This window comes from Balaenoptera physalus, assembly GCF_965194825.1.
Source record: "Balaenoptera physalus genome assembly, contig: HAP1_SCAFFOLD_902, whole genome shotgun sequence".
NCBI classification, from domain to species: Eukaryota; Metazoa; Chordata; class Mammalia; order Artiodactyla; family Balaenopteridae; genus Balaenoptera; species Balaenoptera physalus.
Window position 1 is genome coordinate 27006 of NW_028125882.1, and position 7364 is coordinate 34369.

Here is a 7364-nt window from a genome sequence, read left to right on the forward strand (position 1 = left end):
AAATAACAGAAGACTGGCAACTTCAGAAAGAAAAGGGGAACAATGGAATGGGTGAAAACAAGTGGGATAAATATAAGAGACTATCATTAGCCTCATGAGTTTCTTAAATTCCGTATGATGGTCAAAGCAAAAATTATGACACCATCTGATGTGATTCTCAATGTATATAAAGGAAATACTACAGAAAATCATACTTTAAAACTGGGGACTATTAAGAGACCTAAATGGAAGTAAAATTTTGAAACTTCACTTGAAGTAATCAAAGACAGATTCCAGTAGGCTATGATAAGTTACATATGTATAGTGTAATGCCAAAAGCAACCACTAAGAAAACTATACAAACAGTATACACAAATGATTATAAATAAATTAGATTAAAATGGACTTATCAAAAAATGTTTAAGTAACCCACAAGAAGGCAAAATAAGAGAAACACAGGATTGAGAAACTAAGGTAAAAGACAAAACAAAAAATAAAATGCTAGACCTAATGTTTAACATAGCAATAATTACATAAACTGTAAATGATCTAAATAACCAAGTCAAAGACAGACATTGGAAGAGTAGATGAAAAGATCACAAGCATGATCCAACTATATACTGTCTATAAGAAACTTACTTTAAACATCATGATATAGGTAGTTCAAAGTAAAAGGATGAAAAAGGTATATCATATGAACATTCATCAGAAAAAGCAGGAATGGCTATATTAATGTCAGATAAAGTAGATTTCAGAGCAAAGGAAATTATTAGGGGCAAAGAGGGTCATTACATAAAGATAACAGGAATAATCCACCTAGATGACCTAGTGATACTAAATGTGTGTGCACCAAACAACAGAACTTCAAAACACATGAAGCAAACACTGAAAAAGGTAAAAGGAGAAAATTTCAAATCCACAATTATTATTTGAGACTTCAACACAGCAATTTATAGAACTCCCGGAGAGAAAAATCAGCAAGGGTATGGAAGAACTGAAAACATCATCAATCAACAGGATATAACTGACATTTAAAGAACACACTCAATAAAAGCAGAATACATATTCAAGTGTCCATGGAACATTCACTCATATACCATACACTGGGTGATAAAAAAACATTAGCAGATTTAAAAGAATTAAAATCAGAGAGAGTATGTTCTCTAGCCATAATGGAACCAGACTAGAAATCAATAACAGAAAGACAACAGGAAAATCTTCAATCACATGAAAACTAAACATCACAATTCCAAATAACTCATGGGTAAAAAGTCAAGGAAAAATTTTTAAATGCATAGAATAAAAGAAAATGGAGATATAACAGATCAACGTTTGTGGAATGAAGTGAAAGCAATGCTGAAAGGGAAGTTTATAGCACTAAATTGGGAAAGAAAATATTTCAAAGAAATAGTCTAATTTTCTATATTAAAATAGTAAAAACGGAAGAGGAAAAAACACTAAACAAGCAGAAAGAAGGAAATAATAAAGATGAAACAAAAATCCATGAAACTGAAAACAGGAAAATGGGGGGGGGGGGAGGAAATCAATGAAACAAAAGGCTGGTTCTTCGAAATAAACAATCTAATCAAGAAAGATGTAGCAAGACTGATAAAGATAAAAAGAGAGATGGCACAAATCACAGATATCAGAAATGCAACCAGGGATACCATGACATATCCTGCAGGTTAATAAGGGACACGTTATTATGAACAAGTCTACACTATAAATTCAAAAATGTGGATGAAATGGACCAATGCTTCTACACCCAAAACTACCAAAACTCAGCCAAGATGAAAGAGACAATCTCAATTTTCCTGTAACTATGAGAAACACTGATTTTTCATTTAAAAACTCCCAAAAGAAATATTCAGGCTTACATGTTTCACTTTTACCCAAGACTTAAAGCATTAACACCAATTTTACATGACTTGATAAGAAACAGAAGTAGAGGGAACAGTTCCTAATTAATTTTATGAAGCCAGTATTACCTTGATACCAAAACCAGACTGGGATAGTATAGAAAGAAGAAAACTACAGACCAGTATTTTTTATGAAATTGGCTGTAAAAATCCTCAGCCAAATATTAGCAAATTAAATCCAGAAATATATAAAAAGAATAATATACCGTGACCAAGTGGTATTTATTCCAGTTATGCAAAGTTGGTTAAATATTTGAAAATCAAACAATGTAATCTACCATATCCAATAGATTAAGGGGGAAAAGTCATGTGATCCTATCCATTAATGCAGAGAAAGCATTTGACAAAATCCAATCCCATTCATGATTTTAAAAAAAGAAGAAAAAAAACTCCAAGCAAACTAGGAATAGAAAAGGAACATACTGAAACTCATAAAGATGATCTACAAACAACCTATACTGACATTATATTTAACTGTGAAAGACTGAACGCTTTCTCTGTAAGATCAGAAACAAGGCACCGATATCTGCTCTCACCAATTTTATTAAATATATTACTGGAGGTTCTAGTAAGAAAATAAAGCAAAAATAAATAAATAGATAAATTTAACAGTTAAATTTTTAAAAAGTTTATTTAAAAGATGAAAGAACTATTCCTACTATGTTGAATAGGAAGGAATAAATCCTACTGAATGTTGAATAGTAATATATCTTATTATATTGAATAAGGAAAACTAAAACTGTCTATATCTGAAGATGAGATGATAATCTAAATGGAGAAAATACCAAGGAATCCACAAAAAGCTTGAGAAATAATATTAGTTTGTAAATGTTTTAGAGTACAAGATCCACACAATTTTATCAAATTATATATTAATAACAAATGTGTAGAAGCTTAAATAAAAATATGTGATGCCATTTACAACTGACCTAAATAAATACTTAAATAGAAGCCCAATAAGACATTTATAGGACCTCTATACTGAAAATTACAAAATGCTGATGAAGAAAATTTTAAAAGTCCCAAACAAATAGGGAGACATACCTTGTTCATGGATTAGAAAACACAACATAATAAAGATGTCAATTCTCCCCAAGTTAACAGGCTTAACACAATTACTCTTAAAATGCCCTCAAGGTTTTTGTGGATATAGACAAGCTTATTCTAAGATTTATATGGTAGGAAGAGGCTGAAGAATAGCTAAAACAATTTGTAAAGGAAGATTAAAATGGGAGGAATTAATCTACCCAATTTCAAGATTTCGCCGTAATGATGGAGGGTAGATACATAGATCAATGGAATGGAACAGAGAACCCAGAAATAGACCGACACAAATACATTTAACTTGGTTTTGACAGCAGTGCAAAAGCTATCAAGGAAGAATAGACTTTTCAAAAAATGGTACTGAAACAGTTGGACATCCCTCGACAAAAACAAACAAACAAACAATGAACCTTAACCTAAACCTTACACATCTTACACAAAAATTAAATCAAAGTGGATCATAATCTTAAATGTAAAAGCAGGACAGTTTTAGAAAAAAAAATAGGAGAAAATCTTTGGCATCTAGAACTAGGTGAATAATTCTTAGACTTGACACCGAAAGTATGATCAATAAAAGCAAAAACTGATAAATTGGATCTCATCAAAATGAGTTTAAAATGCTTCATAGAAGATCCTTTTAAGTGGATGAAAACTCAAATTACACAGTGGGAAAACATATTTGAAAATCCCATAGGAGACAAATGACTTGTATCTATAATATACAAAGAACTCTCCAAACAACTTAAAAAAATCCAACTAGAAAATAGGCAGAAGACAGGAACAGACATTTCATGGAAAAGAATATACACATGGCAAAGAAGCACATGAAAAGATGTTCAACATCGTTAGCCATCAGGGAAATGCAAATTAAGACCATAATGAGATATCAGAGAATAACTAAAATTAAAGTATAGTGACAACATCAAATGCTAGCGAGTACGTAGAAAAATTATATCACATCACTGGTGGGAAAATAAAATGGTTTAGCCACTCTGAGAAACAGCTTGACAGTCTCTTTTAATCCTAAAAGTAGATTCACCCTACAATGCAGTAATTGTACTCTTGAGCATTTATCCAAAAGAAACAAAAACTTAATGAAGTTCCCACAGAAACTTACACATAAATGTTCATAGCAGTTTTATTTCTAATAGCCAAAAACTGGCAACTACCCAAATGTCTTTCAATGGGTGAATGTTGAAACAAATTGTGATAAAATCTTATGATAGAATACTACTGAGCAACAACAAGGAACAAATTATTAATATATGCAAAAATTGAAATGAACTTCAAGGGAATGATGCCGAGGGAAAATTTTTTAAAAGCCAATCTCCGAAGATTAAGTAATTCATGATTATGTTTACATATTATTCTTAAAATAACAAAACTGTGGAGATGGAGAACAGATTAGAAGTTGCCAAGGGTTAGAGATGGGGGTAGAAGGTACAGCGGGGGAACTCTGTGAGGTTTTTGTGGTCCCAGTACAAATAATACAGCAATCTTGGTTTTAATCCCTAAAGATTTTTAAAAGCAATTCCTAATAAGAGGTGTCCAGATATTTAGCAATGGCAGCAGATTAGAGGTATAGCTCCCCAACATGACAACTTCGAAAGAGATCTATACTATCAATACTAATTTAATGCATATGTTAATTTTTAAAAGGCCAGTCACAATACTTAAATGGTACATATCTTAACGATATTACTCTGGGTATCCAGCTATACCAGATGGACTAGCAGGAGTTTCTGTACATTCAATCTTATTTAAGACAGTAAATCTTATAATAAGACAGTTAAAAAAAGAAAAAGAAAAAAAACAAACCTCAACTACAGTTGGATATTCTCACAGCAAGATGAGGTGAAAATACGTAGCAGCGGTTCAAAAGCTTAAGCAGTGGCACCTAAATTTGGCTGCACATTAGAATCCTCTGAAGCACTTTTTAAAAACCCTCACACCGACGGTTGGTCATGCTAGACCAATACAATCATTTTAACTCTCCTCAGACGATGCCAATGTCTAGCCAGAACTGAGAACCAGCGGACTAAGCAGAAGGGGATGTTTCTACAAAGATCTCTTAACAATAAGTCCTCTCACCCAATCAAGATTTACCTCCCCGCAAAGGGGTAAAGAAGGCTAGATGTTGTCCATACTTGCTTAGCTTTAATTAGCACTTGTGACTTGCCCAAAACCTAGATCATGTTTCCCCTAAGTTTCATGTTATTCCCTAAGTTTTTCAAACCCAAGGCTAAGGGGTTTGCCAGGATGAGATTTTAAGTGCTCACACAGGGGAAGTCCCTGGCAAACCAGGACAGCGGTCACTCTACATTGCAATGTAAAGCATCCGAAATAACCCTGCCACTGCTCCCAGATACTAGTCTGTGCCAACCAGTGGAGAAAAGGCATTCTCCATTACTACCATGGCAAATGCTACTGTACTTACCTTGGCTAGTCCCTATCTTTTCCAGGCGCCACTCCCCTTCACCTGCTGGTGGACGCTTTGGCCAGCTGACAATGCAGATATTTTCAAACTTTAAGGTGAATAAAAATCATCTGGAGGGCCTGTTGTAACAGAGATCACTGAGCCCCACCAGAGTTGCTGATTCCATAGGGCTGGGACCGGGCCCTAAAACTTGAATATCTAACACATTATCAGGGGATGCTGGGAAAGCTGGTCAGGTAATGGTAAAGCTGGCCAGGAAAAAGAAACCCGACGTGTCAGATCATAAAGTACGGAAGGGCAAGCCCGCCAGCAGTTCAGGCCGGGGGGGGGGGACCGGGGTCCCCAGCCCTACAGGGCCAACGGCAGACCGGCTCGGGCGACCCTCGGAAGCGCGGGGTCCCCGCGGCCGAGTCTGTGCCCCTGGCCGGCCCCGGCTCCCCTCTGCCCACCCTGCGCACGGGGGCTGGAAACGGCCGCGGAGAAGCGGGCAGGGCGGGAAGGGGGGCTCCAAAGAGGGTCTGGCGACTCGAGTCGCTCCGTTTCTCGGTGGGCTCAGCGCGCGCCCTGGGGGAAGAGAGGTGGAGGTCCGGGAAGAGGGGACGGGCGGCACTCACGTAGACCAGCAGCAGCCATGGGTAGACGGCGGGCTCGGCCACCACGGGCGACTCCAGCCTCAGCTTCTCCCCCACGTTTTCGCGCGCGGCCCCCGCACCAGGCTAGTCTGGCGGTTGTGGGAGGGGCGGGGCGCCGCCGGCGGGGGCGGGACAGGCGGGCGGGTGGGAGGCTGAGGGGAGGGAGCCTGGCCTGGGCCTCAGCCGGCGCCGCCGCCGCCGCCGGCCCGCTCCAGTCCGGCCCCCGGCTCCCTCTTTGTGGTCACAGGCCCGGGGCCTCCAGCGCTGCTGCCAACTGGGGCCGGCGTGAGGCAAGCACAATGAGCCGGGGCCCGGCTGAACCACTCACTCGCGGCGAGCGCCTCCCGCCCCGTGGACCCGCCCCCTCGCACGCACGTACGAACGCACGCACGTACGCACGCAAGCACGCACGCACGTCTTCAGCTGCCCCCGGCCACACCCACCGGCCCAAAGTGGAGACCCGGGGAGACCCCTCGGGGCCTGGGGTGGCGGGTTCGACTCCCGCCCTTGACGTACCGTGACACCTCCCCCCCAATAATAAGACTATAATTCCTCATTAAATATGGCAGCCGGAATCCTGGCTTCTGTTCACAAAAATGCTGTGTATTTAGCCTATGCTAGGCACCAGACCTGGACGCTCAGTACTGGCAAAAAAGGAAATGCCCTGCCCTCATGGCGCTGCCATTTTAATTGGAATAGTAGTGACAATGGTCAAGGGAGAAAATAAAGTGTCATCATCGCCACGGGGATGGTTAATCTCATGTGCGCACTGCGTGGGGCCCCGGCAACCACAAACATTATTCCAGATGTGGCCAGGAAGGTATTTTTCAGAAGAGATGAACACTGAAATTGGACCACTTTGCATAAAGGAGATTGTCAATGCCGTGGCGTGGGTGGGCCTCGTCCATCAGTTGAAGGACTGGAGAGAAAAATGAGGTTCCGTAGAAAGAGGGAACTGTTCCTCCAATGGCCTTGGCACATCAGCTCTTCCCTGTGTCTCCAGCCCAGAGTCCTGCCCTGACTTGCCTGCCTCACGGTCACATGAGTCAACTCCTTAAAACAAAACTATATATGTAAAAATACTGAATATATACAAGCCTATTAATTTGTATACGTGTGTATACATATTATATATATGTATACACATATGTTTATATGTGCGTGCGTTTGTAGTATATGTGTAAGTACTATATACAGTATACATACAAGCCTATATATTTGTGTGTATATATTGTATACATGTATGTATGTGTATATATATATAGTATACATATTATAAATGTGAACATGCTGTATATATACACACACCCATATATTGATTTATGGGTGTGTGTATATATACAGTGTATGTAC

The 7364-nt window shown here is 39.3% G+C and overlaps 1 long non-coding RNA gene across 1 annotated transcript; it reads right to left on the bottom strand.

Annotated features, from left to right (window-relative positions):
• Positions 1–3739: 3739 nt before the first annotated feature.
• Positions 3740–6104, bottom strand: LOC309653693. Its single transcript, XR_014259374.1, has 2 exons — positions 5994–6104; positions 3740–5498 (listed from the first exon to the last, which is right to left on the bottom strand). It is a non-coding gene; the product is annotated as an uncharacterized lncRNA (long non-coding RNA).
• Positions 6105–7364: the final 1260 nt, after the last annotated feature.